The 19,756-nt window shown below is 43.4% G+C and overlaps 1 long non-coding RNA gene across 1 annotated transcript; it reads right to left on the bottom strand.

Moving 5' to 3' along the window:
* Positions 1-11,756: 11,756 nt before the first annotated feature.
* LOC115309323 lies at positions 11,757-12,978 on the bottom strand. The gene is made up of 2 exons (XR_005718128.3): positions 12,703-12,978; positions 11,757-11,984 (listed from the first exon to the last, which is right to left on the bottom strand). It is a non-coding gene; the product is annotated as an uncharacterized LOC115309323 (long non-coding RNA).
* Between the last annotated feature and the right edge of the window lie 6,778 nt (positions 12,979-19,756).

The following is a 19,756-nucleotide window of genomic DNA, read 5'->3' as shown; positions in this document are numbered from 1 at the left end:
TCTTAGATTAATACTAGGACCCGTGTGCTGGAAAAATCAGGCAAGGTTTTGAAAAGCATTCTCTCTTTTGGGGTCTGGACATTCAAAGATCTCAAAAGAGGAGTTGCCGCCCACTCACTTGTGCCCTTAAAATGTCATGTCAGCATCAGGTGGGGCGGAGGTTTTCGACGCAAATCTCCAGGTTTCAGAATGCACGTCCCCCTAAAGCACTCCTGATATCGATATACGAAAACATCGGCAGGAAAACGAAACGCCAATCTGGGCCCGTTTGCTCGAAGCACTAACCGCGGCTAAAGTTAGCCGCAGTACCTAGGAGAGGGATTTTGAGATCACGTGACTGGCTCGGTAGGGATACGGGGAAACAAGGCTGTGCCCCAGTGAGTGAGCGCCGCTCGCTTTGGAACTAATACGTTGTTGTGGTTGCAATATCGGGCGCGTTAGTCAGCAACGAATGGACCAGGAGGCTTTCGCTTTCCCTTACCTCACTTAAACCGCAAAGCATGGGCAATGACATCGCCGCCTTTTTTAGATAGTATTTCGATTCTGGGCACTCCTAAGCCTAAATGAACAAGATAATTGTCGGCATAGCAACGTCTTTGGAAAGCGGATTGTTGATAGCACACAAAAGCAGACGGCGTCCCAACAGACCTTTTTTCTAAATTATCCAAGCACCGAGGTGCGTGCTACGACTGTATAGTTGCACGCGTAGCACGTGCTGGCGTCTGCAGTAATAACCGTTCTAAAGCAAAAAGTATAAAACAATTTTTGCCTTGCACGCGCGTTCGTTAAAGCCTTATTATGATTTTTTACTTCAAATCTTTTATAAGAGGAAGGCCAGCGCGCGCGAACCGAAGAATTACACTTCCAGCGTTCTCCTCGCGATGCTTAGATAATTTAGAAAAAGTCTGTCGGGATGCTATCTGCTTTTGTGTGCTATCAACAATCCGCTTTCCAAAGACGTTGCCATGCCGACAATTATCGCGTTCATTTAGGCTTAGAAATGCCCAGAATCGAAACACTATCTAAAAAATGCGGCGATGTCATTGCCCATGCTTTGCGGTTTAAGTGAGGTAAGGCAAAGCAAAAGCCTTCTGCATTATTCGTTGCTGACTGACGCGCCCGATAGTGCAGCTAGAACGACATATTAGTTCCAAAGCGACCGGCGCTCACTCACTGGGGCACCGCCATGTTTCCCCGCATCCCTACCGAGCCAGTCACGTGATCTCAAAATCCCTCTCCTAGGTACTGCGGTTAACTTTAGCCGCGGTTAGCGCTTCGAGCAAACGGGCCTTGAAGACAACGACGATACAAAAAAATTCTAACGCTCTTTTTGTTAGGACCCTACGTCCACGGGATCACTCATTGATTAAATATTGGTTGCAAACTTTTTAGGGCTGGGGGCCAGACAGGCTGGAGACGGTGCTTTGGGCTAGAGGATGTCGATGTTTGACGAGAAGTGATTAGATGGTGATAGCTTTGGTCAGTCCCATTTTGTTTCCGACGGTCGGGTCTGCGAGTTCACCTTATATTACCGCGGTGACGCGGCGATATTGTGTCCCCGGTGCGGTCCTGATGCGATTGCTGGTGGCTGTTACCTTCGATGGAAATGAGGTCCAACAGCCTCTGTCATTGACCGTAGGTTTATGTCGTCGCAGTAGCAGCTTCTCTTGATGTCTAAAGGCGACGAACACGAAAGATGCTTGGCATGGTGTCCAAAATTACACGGGACTTTAAAAACCCGCGCACTGCAATAGTACCGTTCAACTGTCACGTCCGCTCGAGATTAGCATTTGCTTCAACTGCGTAGACTTCATTGACTTTGTTTAGACTAGAGCGCATTAAAGGAGTTTAGAGACGCGTTGCCCCCTTAAATTTACGACCGACACCTCAGTAAAAAATTTTACTATAATTATAACTGGCTGCTTTGTAAATTGCTGAGAAATGAGATATTCGAGATTTGTTATTTTTGCATAAATTGTTGAACGACGGAGTAGCTTGCCCAAGTTTGCTAACCGATATAAGTATTCACGTACCATCTCGCTTCTTGACAATTTCTCGCCTATCACAAGAATGATGCCCTTGTATAACAATTTCGAATCACCTGCAAAATATGACTTTATGAATTTTAGCGATATTAAAAACGTAGTGGTAGGGAAGGGGACACAAGGCATCTGCATTTCAATGTTGTCTTTGTTCTTTTATTATTGCAGTGTTCGCATTACTTGTTCCGTTGTGAATGCATTGCCGTGCACCATCAGTAAGGCGTTTAGTTGTTGGTGGGCATCCTCAACTCAAGAATAAATAAATAAATTGCAGGCCTAAGCCCAGTCTCCGTATTATCTAAGCCGTCTTCGATCATCCCTTTGATTGGTTGAATTAACTTTAAGAACACAAAGAAGGTGTGTTCCGGCTGCACCACCGAGGTATATTCACTCAGCTATTTTAGAGCTTAGGCAGATGCTTAGTTTGTGATATCAAAAACAGGGGTCGGGGTGCCCACTACATGCAGTTTTGATATAAAAGCAAGTCCACTTAGTGTTTTTCAAAGACGGATAAACCGATATACTCTTACAATAAAATGAGAAGCAGATTAGGCAGTCTCAAGTTTGAGAACTTTATTTTATTTCATTTCATTCTTCACGTAAGCACTCCTAATGTTCTTGAGTGCAGTCTTGCAAATCTTGATTCGGTGTTGTCAGAAATTTTGATTCTGCAAGAAATGACAAGGAATACGTTACTAACGTGTGTGTGTAACTAAAAAAAATCTGCAAAAGGTAATATACAACTAAAAATAGAAGTGTATATTTTTTTTAAACTTAATAGGCCCACAGAAATGTTTTCAATAAAAATATTCTCATAATGTTAGTATAAATGAATCTATAAGTAGTACAAAAAACTACATTTAGTAAATTCTCCCTTCTAGCGTATTGACTAAATGAGCTTGATCAAATCATTATTTTGAGTACTCACAGAGCTAGTAGAAGCGACCATATCCGAGATGGCCGAGTCCATAACCATAGCCAAGGCCATAGCCGGAAAGACCATAACCGTAGCCAAGGCGGTGACCATAACCGAGACCATAGCCGTAGCCAAGTCCATGGCCGTAGCCAAGGGTCGAAACAACTGGAGCGCGGTGGAGCGTGGAGGAGTAGGAGGAGGTCAAGGGAGCAGCTACGGAATAGCCGCCGTAGCCGAGGTAGCCAGCGAAGGCGCAGGTGGCCAGGGCCAGGACGAGAATGTAACGGAACTGCACAAACATAATAAGGAATTATTTATATTTTAATGAGAGCCAGGACTACAAAACTTTGTTTAGGCTAGAGCTAAGATCCTACAAACAGCACAACAAAATATAAAAGCTGTAAAATATTCGCCTCATTATGAGTGGAAATACTGCATGTTTTTTGGGGTGTTTAAAATGTTTGATTGTGTACTTTACTTTGATTTTGTTAGATCATCGCAAATCGAGCGGATATACTTCTTGCAGTAAAATTAATACACGTTTGGTGTAATCTGAGCTAGTTGGTTACTCATTATGAAAAAACCAGCTGAACTAAGGAAAAGGTAGAGATAGAAAGAAAGACACCCGATCGCTGGAGGTATCTTTCTTTTTTTCATAATTTTACATAATTTCTTTTTTCATAATTAATACACGTTTTTCGTAAGCACAACTTTGCCACATCCGGCACCTGGGTAACATTATTTCCTTCTCCTTGCAAATATAATCTCATTCGCCAGTGTAAAAATTATTATCATGGAAGGTGAAGTACGCTGTGAAGCAGAAGTGGTAAGCTAGATGTAAGCTAATAACTGAATTGGTAAAATATCCCCAAGTCATTAGGAAAAAAAGGATATTATGATAGACGTCAGCAGGATTGCGAAAACGGATTTAGCAAAAATGTGTATTTTAAATATTGGCAAATAAATGTTTGTTGTATGTCTCTCTTTTCCTGTCCCTTCAACGTTTCGTTATTCCAGTTATCCACCCAGTCCAAGGTGGTTCAAGGAAATGGTAAATCTACACCAGCTCGCCTGTGCCATCACAGTCTTATTTTAAGTGCAAAGTTCAATATACAGTTTCTTCTCAGCCTTCATAACCCTTTTTTGCAGGTTTAGTGGGTTGAGATTACTTCAGAAGTTAAAAACCAAAGCAAAATCTCACCATGGTTGGAAGAGTTAGTCTTGCTGGGGAAGCTCGAACTTATGATCTCAGCTAACCTTCTACGCTTTATATACAACTTCTTTCGTGCCCACGGTGCCTCGACGACCAATAGGTGAACTCAAATTCAGCGTCTCCGACAATTCAGGTTTCACTCTTTTATAAAATAAAATATAAATATTGAAGTTTCTAAGTTAATGCATTAAATAAAGAAAAAACATAATAAAATAATGAGGAATTTTATTTTTCATAGAGATTCTGCTTCAGGTAACACATACCTGTTTTCATTCGTAAATGCCGCATATTTTTTCCTTCTTTCACCGGACGAGGGCGAGAGGGTAACAGTTATCCGCTCCGCCTCAGTACAGAAAGTCTTGCGCCATGGCATGCGCCACAACGGGGAGGGTTTCACAAAACTCATACGCGGGATTCCTTGTGTAATTATTCAGACTGAGTGACCAATTCGGAGATGCATATCTTCCACCACGGGCTGGTTACGAAAAATATGTGAATTCGAAAAATATTCGTATACGGCGGCGTTGAAGTTTTTAGTAAAGACACATAAATTGGAAGAAATTCAAAAAAAAGAATTACTAGATTGGAGCAAATGTGTACATTAACACAATGATTTGCCCTCCACTCGGTGTCCCTTTGAGACCAACATTATTGTGCTCTAATGAAATTAGACGGGATACCGTAGTTTTTTATATTTAATCCTTATTTGCGTACAGCTTATATTCAGTCCTCCAAAACAAGTCTGCTCTGCTATCTTTTACTTTAAGTATCACCGCAGCTGACGCTACAATCCCGTGCGGACAATCAAGCCGCACCAAAACTGCATCGTCGCGGCGGTCGTTGTTTTTGGACATTTTTTTTTTAAACCGGCTAAACAAATCATAGACGGAAAACGTGCAGGTTCACCCGGCATTCACTCTGCGCGGTTGGTTTAGCGTAGGCGGTGACGGCGAACCAGTGTTGTACACGTTCCTAAAAAAAGAGGAACGAAAGCTCGTTCCACGTTCCTTCTGCTTTTTTGGAACGCGTTGCCGTTACAAGTTGCGTACGTGAAAAGGAGCTGGTTCCCGTTACAGTAAAACAAAATGAAACGTATCGTTGCATATGCGTGACTTTTGTATTGTGCTAATTACCATAATTAGTAAAATCGAGCGAAGTTTTTACTTTTTTTTATTTTAATCTATTGCATTAAATAACAACATACGAATTTGAACGCACTGACGGAAGGGCAACAGGACAAGAAACCAAGCTGAGGCAGAGTTTCAGTTGTTGGTATATTGCATGTTTGAGGTGGGCGATTGAGACAAGCCAAATCTACTGTTACCCCAAATTGCAGGAGCGTCATACAACATCCTCACGCGTCTCTATCTAGCAAAGTCCATTGTTTGAACTTAACAACAACTCCTTCTCGATGTTCCTGTCCGCAAGGCAAGGCGAGCAAGTGGAGGAGATGGTAGGGCTTTTCGAAAACTTGAAAACTACTAGTCCTTCTTCGTGAAGGTCGGATTCGTTGTCCAGATTGAAGGTGGGCGGGGGGGAGGGGGATAACAAAGTTTAATTTTTGTGTGTCTCTTAAGTGACCGATATTCAAGATACAAGCGGGCTTGATTAAGGAAAAGTAGATCAGTGCCAAACCAACGGAGGACAGGAAGACGAAGTGTACAAACCGAGCGCTGACTCTAACTGAAGAATTGCATGAAAATACAAATCGGCAAGCATCACGGATCATAAAATACATCAGATCACCGCCCCCCCCCCCTCCCCCGCCCGTGTCAAATTTGCTCAATAATGCCAACTCTTTGTCAAACAATACGATGGAAGGCGAACTGACGCACCTATCTTTTGCTTTAAAATAAAATATAAAATGCCTCTAAAAGTTCTCTAGTCGTCCTAAGATACACATTTTAGCAAGAACGGGTTTGCAACCACACCTATCACAGTGTACTGCCAAGTTGCCTGCTGGCCATGATCTAACCGATAGAGCATACAAGGATGCGTTCGATGTCTCGTAATCTGTGCTTTTGTCGTAGCTGAAGGTCTCTTTGTGGAAGTTCAGTGATGGCTGTAGTCGGCCTTAAATTTCGGAGTGTATGAGGTTTCGTGGAAGCAAAGGAAGTAGCTGAGTTTAAAATGTCTCTCCTTCTCTGTCTTTTCCTTCGACTAAAGGTTTTGGTGTTTGTACCGCAGTCTCGGGCACTGAAAAAAGAATCGGTGTTCGCTAGCTCTCCTGCACCCGACTGTTGCCGAGCGAGGGCCGCACAAACTAAACCCTAACTAACAAAAAAAAAATTAACGGGATTATCTTCTTCATGCAGATATTGTTATTGTACTTTTATAATTTCCGTCTATAAAATCAAAATTACCTCACTGGACAGAAAAAAAGGAACACCGTTTTTTTCCGTTCCAGCAAAAATGTAACGAGTTCCCGTTCCAGTTCCGCCAATTAAAAATGGAACGGCGGCGTTCCTTCGTTCCTCCTAAAAGGAACGCGTTCCAAGAACGCCGTTCCTTGGAACGCCATTCCGTACTACACTGCGGCGAACCCACAAATAACAACAAGCGCCATGACTTTACAGATGTACCGCCGCTTGATCAAGATCATCTGAATCTAGCATTGGCTGTGGTCGGAACTGAACTGAAATGAAGTATAGCGTCAATGTCAATGTAAGAAAAAAAAATTTTGCGGCTGATTTGCTTTTAGGGAGTTTTAGGATTGCGTACGGGAACAAGCCCAAGTACTGTGCGTTTGCGTTAGCGTTGCGTGTTCCGCTCTTGAAGGGGCGCATAGCGATGTTGCGCATTCGCCGAGTGGAGCTAGCAAGCAACGCTAACGCAAACGGACAGCGCTTGCGTTTGCTACTAGAGGCAACATTAACACCTGTAAGGGAGCGCCATTTGTTTTGGCCCTTTTATTTTGTTTCGCCGAGAGCATTCCAGGCGAGCACAATTGTGTTTTGCCCCTTTTTTATTTCGCTGTGCGCAAGGTTGTGTTCTCGGGAGGTTGTGTTAATAGTTAACAGCCAGGCAGGTTATCCCATCGGGTGCAGCTTGGGCGAGACCAAGCTGCACAAGAGAACTATGCGTGGGTCTAGCAGCGGGACTCAGAGCGAGAGTGTTCGTGCGATGGTGTTGTAAACCAAAATTGTGGCGAGAATATTAAACCCAGTGTTTCTTTAATATACAAAGTCACATTTGACAAGACCTCATTATTTTTCCAGAGGTTATTTTATTTGAAGCAACCATCGATAGCACACCCTCTATAAAGGTTGTCGCGAAGATTACATTGAATATAATAGCGCAGACTAATAATCTCTTGATTCAAGAGTGCGAAGATAGCCGCTATGCCATGTTTCTTTTATTTTTTTTTTCGTGCAGGGCGAATGCCATGAGTGATACAGCACTAATCGATAGGGACTACTATTAGGACAGCCCTACTTACGATGTCCACGCTTTTTGCTTTTTCAGTGGTCCTTCGTCGTTCCTGTCGCCTAATGTCGCGATCCTAATGGCTGGGAACGAAAATATGATGGGATGTATGATATATGATATATGATACGTGATGATCAGGACTCGCCAAGCTTTGTGTATCCAGTGTTTTCAGCAACAATATGTGACACTGTGATTGACGTTTCACATGGTTATGTAGTATTCGGGATCGCATTAAAGAAAGCTTTGTTTCTTCATTTTAACGCATTTTAGGCAGTGTTACTTTCCGAGGTCTCAGCCAAGAAATTATGCTTCAATTCCTAAGAAGTCAAAACGCCGCTGACTTTAACAGCCGAAATGAAGACAATCAAGTAGCGCAGGAGCGCAATGTCGTGGTGTCTGTCGTCCTTTTGTGTGCCTGTGATATGACAACCGCCTCGAAAGAGGAAGTACTGTGATTCCGCCATGACTTTGTTCAGAGGAAATATCGCAAGGGTGCAGGCGAGCGGAGTTTGAGACGTCGTCTAGTCGATTTTCTGTCTCTTCTACGTTTTGATGTTTTTTTTCTACCCCAGTCTCAGCTAGGTCAATCCAACCATGACTTTGTTCTTTTTACTCCGTTAAACTTCAAATCCGACCGCAGCTAATACTAAATTCCAAGGTAGCCAATCCAATAGGGCAAAAAGTGCGTCGTCTAGGCGGTCATTGTGCTTGTGGCGTTTTGCGATCGCCGCCCACACCAATGACCCACAAAATGAAGCACACGGTTGCAGCGCATACACCGTGAGTCATTAGTTGAATTGATCAGGGCAAACACACAAATTAAATAACATGACGGTGCACCTTCTGGGCTGTTTAAGTTTCTAAATCCCCTCATAGCGTCAGCTGCGAATAATTTTCAGGGGAAACGGCGTCTTTATTGGATATCTTTAAGGTGCATAACAGAACGCCCGGAAGATCATTCCTGCGAAAAGTACGTATCACACAGAAGATATGGTGATGTTGCGTAGGTGCTTGCTAAAGGACTTAACCGGAAAAATTATGAACTTTGGGTTTAATTTGGATCTTTATTGATTTGAAGAAAGTACCTTCTTACTTTCTATCCTTAAACCTGTGGCACAGATGTGGCTTTTAATTTAAAAGAAAAACTGCAAACATGGCGTTTTATGGTTTTGAAAAAAAAAAAAACACTCAATGGATCTTTTTCAAGAAGAGTTCTACGCATGCGTGAGCTCTTGACGCCCAGCAGCGAACGCGCGAATTACACCCGGTTGAACAGCCGAAGTGAAAGAAAGCTATGACTTACCGAGGAACGTTGTCGTGTCGACTGGGGTCTAGCGAAAACGCCTACACCAAGGGTGCCTAAATGTCCTTCTCTTTAGTGTGATGCCATCACTTGTAGTACCCAATGCTGAGAGTACGCGTTGGCATGGTAAACACAAAGGACGCGCTCCTTCACGATTTCAGAAAAAAAAAGAAGAAAATTTGGCGTTCAAACCAAAATGGCCAAAAGTCATCACCCTAAGCCAAGCGATCATGGAGGCACCCTACTAGACCTACCTACAGAGGATCGCATTCAATAGAGTCCGTTGTGGCTGTTCTAGTTTAGGTTTGATCGACAATTTCGACGCCGAAACATTTACGGTGGGAAAGGGTTTTAGGGATTCCAACCCCCGTTTTCCAAGAGGACGACCCGCAATCCACGACCGAAGGTAGGACGCGCCATGGTCGGCAAGCGCTACCTAAAATCATCGGTGAGACATGATTGTATGCAACAGTATGAATTGTGACGTAAAAACTTGTAAGCTTAAATTTTATAAAGACATCACGCTCCTGTGAGTTCGTACTGATCTCCATAAATACATGATGTTTATATCATGATGACGGAAATTCATTTATTTATCAATGTATTTCGCGATACTTCTATGTGTTCGGAGGGCACTCATTAGGAATCAGATCAAATGAAACATCAATTATTTTGATAGTGCGTGCGTACAAGGCAGTGTAGATTTTTGTATGCAAAAAAAACGGGCGTTTAGTTTTTGAGCGCACGTCTATAGGACCGAAGCGCTCAAGTTTCGCCGCCGACTACAGCGCCATTCCAGCCCCTGGCGGGACGCCCGAACCCGAGTGGCTCGTTGTTTTTCGCCTCGCTTCTCCGTCGTAGGCGGTAGGATATGACATTCATTGCGATTGAGACGATATAAAAGCCCGGCTAGCACAAATGTTTCGTTGTTGATCGCAGCAACAACCTCCGATATTGTTGTAGTCAATCCTTAAAATTCTACCGCTCCCCTGAAAAGCCGTGCGAGACTCGAACGGCGCCAAGCCTGGACCACGTCGGTGCTCCGACAAAAGTAAGTCTCGTTCGTTGGAAGATCAGTTTTGCTAAATACGCGAGAAAACCTAAATGGAGTTGGTGTCCGAATAGAAACAGAATGACTACCGAACGCGGGAAAGTCAGTTGACTGGAAATGCATGACGGAATATTTGTTTTTTAGTGCGCGTCTGTCGCTTCCCTCGAGGTGTTTGACGAGGCTTCGGTCGCTATGTTGGATCCCTTTGGCACGGATATTTCAACTATAATCACTGGCAGGGTGAGAACGGCAGGGAGAAGCTTTAGTTCCTCCAGCACTAGCTTCCAACCTTCGACAGGGTTTCTATCTCGCGACCGTCGAGCGTTCACGTCCAGCCACATCGCAGCGAAGAGCAACGAAGACGTGCTAGAGCTCGGCCGTTCACAAGAGACGCCCTGCATGCCTTTTTGACTTTGTCAGCATATGTCTAGCTTAGGGAGGGGCTTTTGGGGGTTGCGAGTGCAGCTTTCTTCTGCCGTGTGTGTTTCTTAATCGCTGTTCCCGTTTTTTTAGCTGTTTATAGCCATAATATACGACGCTATAATACACACATGCATCCCCCCCCCCTTCCCAAACAACACGCACAAGGAATGCACCTCCAAACCGCCTCAACCAGCCAGCCACCCGCCCCCCCCCCCCTTTTTTTTTTAAATAAAAAGAAACCCTGATTATGTTTTTACTTGCTAGAGACAATAATCGTTTCTATTATTTCGTGTCGATTTTCTACTCATCACACCAGAGATCTTATATTATTGATTTATTTTTCAGTGGGGGTGGTTCAGTTTTGATTCCGCCAACGTCAGCGGGGATCTGCAGCGTGCACTTCATGAACACCTGCAAGGACAACGCTCAGGCTCATCCTGCAACAAGTTACTAGACGAGATGCCAGCTGAGGTGTTTAATAAAGACTAATTGCAGGGAACCTACCAACCCTGTAATTGCTCGTGAAAGATTCTTAGTTAATTTAAATTAATTTTCACCCCCTCGCTCGAAGATACAGGTGACCTTTCCTCATCTATTTTGCATTCTCTATATGTGCCCGGTTCTTAGCCTGTTAAAAGTATCGTTAGTTGATTGGCAACTTCTGTCTTTGAGTTACATGTTTTGGTTTAGTCTGTACCCCAAGATTCAGTATATCTTGGCTAAAGATGGATAAGCTTAGGTGACGACTGCTTTCTCACGAACTGGGAGACATCTTTCGTGAGATCTGGAATATGAACAGCTGATCTGCCGTGCAAGATCCCTGAAGTAGTCGGGGTTCTCGGCCCTACAATTTCTTAAACAGTCCTTGCTTCTCGAGATGTGTACATCATCTACAAGTATCCTGCCGGCCATACTTCGAGTCTGCTCCAATGTCACCGTGTTAAGAGCATGAGAAGAATTTTTATATTGTCACAAGGTTGTGTGTTTACCTACTCGTGGTTGTGATAAAACTCAATAAACATCTTTTTCACTGTCAACAAAACATTTCTGAAAGCGTTGCATTATGTTGCTGTACCATATTTTCCAGACTATAGTCTGCAGGGGCAAATTTGGGGTAAAAAGATTTTGCTTAGATTGTGCACATACGGTGCATCGTCCGCACCTGGTGCTTAGTCGTCACGAATATCCTCTCATAGACACAAAGAAGCTGGTATTATACATAAATTATCATTTACGTACTCTTTCATTCACCAAATCAGTCGTCTCGTCATAATCAACGATGTTGAAAAACAAAAATTTTGCATAGTCCGCACAGCCTAAGATTCCAACTTTTAAAAGTATAGCCCGGAAATTACGGTACATTCCTGGAAACGCTCGAAAACATGCCACGAAAAACTTTATTCAGTGAAGCAGCAATTAAACACTGGCATGCATGGATTATGTTTCTAGAAAATAAAAGTTGTTCTACTGATGACAACCTATCATGTGTCACTGGTGTTTCCTTTGCTGCACAACATTTTCCTCCTAAAATGTCCCACACAGTAAAGTATGAATCAAGCCCCCAGCCAATATCTGGAAATCTTGCATGTGGACTGGACAACTTGAACCTGAAAGAGAAATGAAGTTTTTTATGAATCCATCCAACTGAACATTGTCATAAAAATTCGACTAAAATTATGTGCAGTCATATGCATAGCAGACATTTATGCTGGAGATTTAGTCTAGGCTAGCCTCTTTTCGTTTTCAACTGTTTTGCCCCTCTTTCTGACAGAATCTCGCGGCACATTATTGCTCATACTCGCAGAAAAAGAACCATTAATCAGCAGGAGCAGGTCCCAGTAACTGCAACCTACTGCCTCAGTGAAGTGGGACAAAAAAACCTGGTAATAAATCTACGAAACCTTTGTTCAGGTCGTGCCCTGGCGTTTTAGTTCCCTACTGCTGAGGCAGGCTGATGCATGAAGTGTGTTCAACAATGCTAATAAAATTACGAGCGTCGGCACAATGCTCGCACCGGTCCGCGACTCCAGCCCAACGAGGACGTGCAGTCTCAACTGTACGCGGGGGACTTATCTCTTCCCGGAATTATCACCCTATGCCCGCATGATCCCCGACACGGAAATATTTCTTCGACGTGGGCGAGCCCGAAAAGCTATCCTACTCGTAGCCTCTAGTGCGAGAACGTAGTCTGCCGGTGGTTCAGCGACCGAAAAATAGTATCCCGACGTCGTCTAACAGGACTCACGAGAACAGTGGTTTATTGTGATTAGTAATCTTAAAGGCACAATGTTATTACAGCGCAAAATTTAAACAAGGGACGCTCACCTGTAAAGTTATCTCGTAGACGCCGCACGGGCGACACGACCGTACTTGCGAGGCGGACCCGACTCGTTGGCGGGGAAATCAACCGCTTTCTCGGTGGAAGATGCGTGTTATTGAAGCTTCTCTATCGTTTCTTGACTCACCATGAGAAATAACTCTCGCACGCTTTCTATCTTTCTCTAAATCTTCACTGTACGCTCGAAACACCTGCGACGCCAATGCAACGCTACGAACACGACCGACGCGACACGACCATGTGTTGTACTGCGGTGGCGCTACCATCGCAATTTCGAAGCGCCCCCTGGTTGGGTGAATCGATTCTATTTATACTGTTCTATGATTTTGAAACTGTTATCACGAAGCAGATATTTCTGAAGTTCGGGTAGTTAGTGGGCAACTCTCTGAAGATTGCCTAGTTTATACTTGTATTTGTGCCAATATATGTGCACTGAACTTTTATTTAAATGCTTTTAAAGCACTCAACACTGTTCGCGTGTCACTTCACAAACAAGTGGGCAGGGTGAGTAATCTATAGCTGCAATAAATATGAAGTACTGTTCCGCTGGTTATTTATAAAAAACACCTGCGGTTGCGTCTTAATAATTATTCATAGTGCAAAGGTTGTGTATTTAGGCGCTTCATTTTGTGTGGACAATAAAGATAGTGATTTGTAACCAAACACCAGTGGGACTTATACGTTTGTTTAATTTGTACACGAACGTGTACGAACGTATACATGACATGTATTATTTCACCCCACACACAAACTCCTAAAGGTTCTTCGATACACCATTGAATAGCAAGGTACTATAAACTTTCAAAACAAAGCCGGCATCCACATAGCTTTTTAGAACTACTAAACCTATACCTGAAGGCGTCTATGGTGGCACATCAAAACAAACAGTCTGCACAGAAGTGTGGTACCTGCACAGGGTCCCGGGTAGCTACAGGTGATCTGTACCTCGCAGCATGTGGATCTGCCGTCCAAGAGCGTTTAAAATGTCGCAGAGTTGAGGCCATCTTCTGATATGGGAACCATTTTATAATATTGTCTAACATTGATGTAAATGAACCATTGAATAGGTGCAAAAAGTTAGTCATACAATTTTTCAAACAAATGTATTCGAATCTTGCCTTCACATATGAAACTCCCGTTATCAAATGCACAAAATTCCTGGATCCATTCTTAGATTAATTATAGCACACATGTGCTGAAAAAATCGGCCAAGGTTTTGAAAAGGATTCTCTCTTTTTGGGGTCTGGACATTCAAAGATGTCAAAAGAGGAGTTGCCACCACAGTGCTCACTTGTGCCCTTAAAATGTCATGTCAGCATCATGTGGGGCGGATTTTTTCGACACAAATCTCCAGGTTTTAGAATGCTCGTCTCCCTAAAGCACTCCTGATATCGATATATGAAAACATCTGCATCAAAACAAAATGACAATGTGAAGACAACGACGATATAAAGACAACGACGATACAAAAAAAAAATCTAACGCTCCTTGTGGTAGGACCCTATATCAACGGGCTCACTCATCGAATAAGTATTATTGATGGCTGGCGGGACGTTCAGGTAATACGCCAGAAGGTGCCAAGAAAGAAAGAAAAAAAAACTGCAACGGATATCACGAATCAAAGTACAGCAACTGTGAGAAGGATGTTGCGTATTTTTAAGGGCAGGGGCCAGACAGGCTGGAGACGGTGTTTGGGCTAGAGGATGCTGATGTTTGGCGAGACATGATTGGATGGTGGTAGCTTTGGTCAGTCCCATATTTTGTTTCCGCAGGGCGAGTCCGTGAGTCCATCTTATATTACCGCGGTGACGCGGCGATATTGCGTCACCGGTGCGATCCTGGTGTGATTGCTGGTGGCTGTTACCTTTGATGAAAATGAGGGCAAACAGCCTCTGCCTCTGTCATTGGCCCGTAGGTTTATGTAGTCGCAGTATTTTCTGGTCTTGATCTTTAAAGACGACGAACACGAAGATGCAGTGGCGGTGGTAATTTTGGCAGATGTTCTAAAGTTTGGGTTTCGGGTCTTTGAGAAGGTCTCTGTTGAGCGATGGGGTTGCACCCGTCCATGTAAATGCGCCGCGATTCGTGCACGGCCTCCTCGGGGTAGAAACACAACAACCCCATATTCCAGTCTCTTCCGGTCAAAGTAACATGGTAGAAACTGGAAAGTGCGTTAAAGATCGGACGAGGGAAAATGCACCTTCGGTGAAGTTCATCACAGCAGGAGGGCACCAAGCAGCCCGTTTTCGTGCGTGGCAGTGTGCACCAGAGTTTTATGGCCTAAACACTACAAACGTTTTCATTTATATTATCCTATTTTTGGCTCTGTAATATGCCGACCTTCCTTAGTTGCTTCCTAACTTTTAACAACTAGTCAGATGGCAGCCAACTTTACTAGCCGATTGAATTTAACCAAGTAGTGTCAGAAGCGCTAGGCCACGTTATTTGCTTTTTTTCTTTTGAGTTTTGGTTCTGCCAGTCTGTTTGAACAATATAATAAAATTGTGAATGCGCCGTCACCTTGGCTTTGTAATTACTGTCTCTGTTTTCTATGTTATCTTACTTTTGACTAAGCCCTTGCTTATGAAAAAGTATACCTATTATTATTGGATATTCCAGTGCTCTGCGATGATGTAACCGCAAGGGTAATCTACTACACAGTATGATGCGTGTATACAAAGCGGATATTGCAGAGAAATATTGCATTTCTATGTACTTTAATTGTACTGCGTGGAAGTACACTATAGTCGCGGACAACTTAAGAAAAGCGCAGCGTGGCGAGTTCCGAACCACTAATAATCAATTTGGAGACAAAGATATTGAGCAATTTGTAGATAAGAACGCCAAAGGACGATTTACAAAGAAAAATGGTTCAAGATAATAGGTCGACCCATGGGTTTCTTAACTTGTCCGAGACCATAGCACGACAGAAGATACGATCTTGTATGGAGTCGTTGGGGAAGCCCAAATAATGATTAGATTTAAAAGTGAAAGTCAGATTGACATTTTGAGCATAGCGAAACCAAGTACGTGGAAAATCGTGTTCACCGATTTTTGAAACCTTTATCTTTAGATGTGAACACATGTCCGCTCTCCTCTCCTCATTGGCTGAGGTTTCTCTGTTCCTTGCAGTGAGGAGTGTTTTTGCTTACCATGAAGAAAATGCATTTCTAACGGAAGGAAGATTTGAAATGTTTTCTATATAACTTACATATTACGAAATGTTTCCCCTACTGAAAAAAACCATTTGGCGCCCATATGAAAATAAACGGGTCCATACCGGTAACCGTTTAACCATACTGGTCACCAGTTTGTCAAAGGGGTCGCCCGTATGGCTCAAAGGGGTCCCCCGTATGAGCCATAACGGTCACCTATTTGGCAAACGGGTCGCTCGTCTGGGCAAATGGGCGACTCGTTTGGGCAAAGTTGTCGCACGTTTGCTCAAACCGGCGACCATGTTGCAAACTGCACCGGTTTAACTAAACGGCTCTCCGGAGCCCGTTTGATATTGAACGTAAAGTTCGGCGGCGTGGGCACGCCTAGCGTTTCAGCCGTGGCAGCCAATGTTTTCCGGAAGGCTGGGAGCGCCGGTTCATCGATTTCAGATCGTCCGCGTAATGCAAGTAATTATATTTATATTTCAATTGCGCTGATTTTCGATTATACTGCAACTAAAACTAACACCTTTTTTTTTTTTTTACGTAAACGCGCGACGTTGGTGAGCCGATATTTTTGACAGACCTTTCATACTTTGTCCATCTTTGTTGCCTCAATTTACTTATTCAGCTCGAATCTCTCTCGCAGAAGACGCGACCGCGTGAAAGAATGTACGTCTAGACTCCGTTTCACTTTAATTCAAGACGCAGCGAAGGTAGCACGCGTACACGCGGCTGCAAGAACATCGAGCATTGCAAAGCACGCCCGCCGTTGCAGCACTCAAACTACGAGCTTGCGCTGAGTTCTTTCTTCGCTCGGGCGCAAGCCGAGCTTCTGGCAGCCCCGCCGCCATTTCCAAAGTTCGAGCGCGCGCGCCCGCGCGCGCGTTTGTTCTTCGGGACTACAAAAACGCATCTCCCTGGAATGCCTGGGGAGAGGGAGAGGGGCTACGCGTCCCGGTGGTCCCAGCGCCTTGACCTCGCCCCCTCCCTCCTCTCTTGTCACCCCTGTCACGTGACCCACAGCAGCGCGCGAGCTACACGCTGATAAGCATCGAGATCCGGAAGGGCGCGCCTTGCAGCCGCTTTTTTCTTTGTCTGCTTGTTGTCAGTTGCTGCTCGAAGTTCGCTCGTCCTACCTGCTTCAATCTGTCGCCTAACCCTGCGGTCTTATTGGGACGCCTCTCGACAACGTATTGGATGTGCACCAAAGCTATCAGTGTTCGAAAAGACCCACGTGTATGTCGGCAACGAGCGATTCTTCAAAGAAGTCGCAAATTCTCGCGGTTTGGTTGGGTTCGGCAAATGACAGCTTGTGCGCCGCATCGTGTTGAAACTTCCAAGGAGCTGTTCCCTCTCGTTTGTGTTTGTGTGGTTGTCCTGCTTTGACCGTGTCGACAAATATCACGGATTACCTCTTTCAAGTCCGCTATTGTTATGGTAAGTGCACTGCAACCTACGTGTTGGCAACGATTGACCGTTCTTCTACGCGTACTCTTCTAAATTATCTAAAGAATTATGCAGCGCCTATTCGCGCGGCAGCCAGGAGAATAATTTCCCCGAAAGTCTACCTGTATAGTGTTCGCAGATCGCTTGCACGTTTGTACTTGTCTACAGAAGAGGTAATAAACTTCGAGGAGAATTGAAAACAATCTTTTGTGTCGGTTTTCCTGTCCACTTACAAGCACCTACGCGAGTGCATTTGCTCTACGTGTTATCTCCATGCTATAAATACGTTTATGAGTTTCGGGACGTCTTAAATATGTTTAAGATAACCAACCTCCCAGACGATACTCATTTAGGGCTAGCGCATAATTTGCCATTTCGAAGGGCACGTTCAAACGTGTGGTCACGTGCCATGCCGAACGGGTACTCGTACCATACGGCACCCGTTTTAAACGGGCACCCGTATCAAACGGGTACCGTTTCGAACGGGTACCGTTTCCAAACGGGTACCCGTATCCCATAATCACGTTTGATCCAAACGGATCGACAGGTTTGATTCAAACGGGCGACCAGTTTGCCACCCGTTTGAATTTCAAATGGTTTTTTTCAGTAGGGTCAGCCTCTGATAGAGCTGTTGCTGATAGTAAAACCAAGTATGCACATTGGTTCTGTTCTTAATTGGAAATAAGACGCTCGGGCAGATATAGTGTGTACAGGAGCATGCGTGCAGGTAAGAGATAGTGAACGTAATTCGCTTTCAAATTCCCTCTGCGACAATAAAGATTGTGGCTATGTCGTTTTGCTTTGGAAAAAGTTGGTGCCCCGCAAGTCTCTGTGTTCTATGTCGTTAGAGACAACGTCGAAAACGATTATACATAAATATCAACCGCGGAATATCACGTAATTTTAATATTTCTTTAATTTTTTTTATATCAAGCACTTGTACATAGCACTGCCTATTATGCCGGATCATGAACTCGTGAGAAAATAGTGATCTCGCAAAATTATCTAAGCTCTTCATCAAATTTGCGTAATCTATGTAAAGGGAGCCTCAATTTAAATAAATGTACACACATTTGTTTTTGAAGATACCTATGGCGCATTTTTCAAGGTTACGTTATTAATATTACAATCCCAATGAGTCACTAAGCATACGTAGGAGTATTTTTAGAGTTTCGCTTAGTAGGGATTGTCCTATGGAGCACACACTAACGAAGGCAAGCAAAATGCCATATTGTAAGTGTAAAAATTTATGTGCCCGTCGCGCAATGTAAAATAAAACTTGTATTCTTTTTTATAGGCTTTTTAGATTACGCTTGCCTGACAGGGGTTTATATTATGACTGTACTAAAATAAGCTTAAAAAGCATCAAACTAATGCCGCACGTTTTGTTCTATATAACTATGAACTTCACGCTTCCATTAGAGCACTGACAGCTGTGCTGTGAAAAACACGCTTGACATCAGAAGAAAAAAACTGAGTGAAATGTGTTTTTCCATGGCATATGTAAAACAAAAGTGGAAATGATAAAAGAGTTTCAACTTTTCGTGGCCCTCCTACATATGTTCTGGTTGCGATAACTCTATATGATGATGTATGTATTTACAGCACAGAGCATTTAGCAAATTTATTATTTGTGAAGGCGTCGAGAGAGTGGAACAACGTTCGGAACATAATATGTTCATTGATAACACTTGTATTTTCTTAAAGTAATGTCAGGAGGCGATGTCGGTACAATGTATATACTGTAAGTAAGACACTGATCATAGCGTAAGACAGTGGTTTTCAATCATTGATGTGTCACGGACCCTATGTGAAATGGTGGAAATGATGGAGGACCCCGTTCGTGGTGAGGGTTAATTATAATAATGATTTAATAAACGGATATAATTAAGAACGAGTGTGAAGTAGACTTGCCTTATTGACATACTCAAGGAAAAATTCTCCCCAAAATTCAAGTGTTTCTTCTAACTTTGAAACAAATACAAATGTTATTGCTGGCCTTGACAAAAAGAGCAGGGCTTCTCAGATCCTAGAATGTCATTGCGGACGGCAAAGGGTCCTGTAAGGTAGTAAATTAAATATAATACTCAGCACTTAATCGAGATCGTCAATCATAAATTGCTTTTAATTTAAATGTGTGAAAATGGCGTAAGCGAGAGGTACACAAAATTGTTTAGAAGTTATTTGTCGGGACGAGCGAATTTTGTACGCATTCAAGTAGTCATGTCTCATCCATACGTCGCTACATCTGGGGTGGCTCAGGGTTCAAATCTTGGTCCCCTTTTATACATAATTTTTTTTGAGCGATCTTTTCGACTTATAAAGTTTTTTCAGAAGTTCCAGTATGCTGATGATGTAAAACTATTCCGCAAAATTGAGACCCCTGGAGATATCTTGCAATTACAAAGTGATATTAATGCGGTCAGTGCGTGGAGTT

This window comes from Ixodes scapularis, unplaced genomic scaffold, assembly GCF_016920785.2.
Source record: "Ixodes scapularis isolate PalLabHiFi unplaced genomic scaffold, ASM1692078v2 PGA_scaffold1__304_contigs__length_218370807, whole genome shotgun sequence".
NCBI lineage: Eukaryota > Metazoa > Arthropoda > Arachnida > Ixodida > Ixodidae > Ixodes > Ixodes scapularis.
This window is presented reverse-complemented; position numbering and strand designations above follow the sequence as displayed.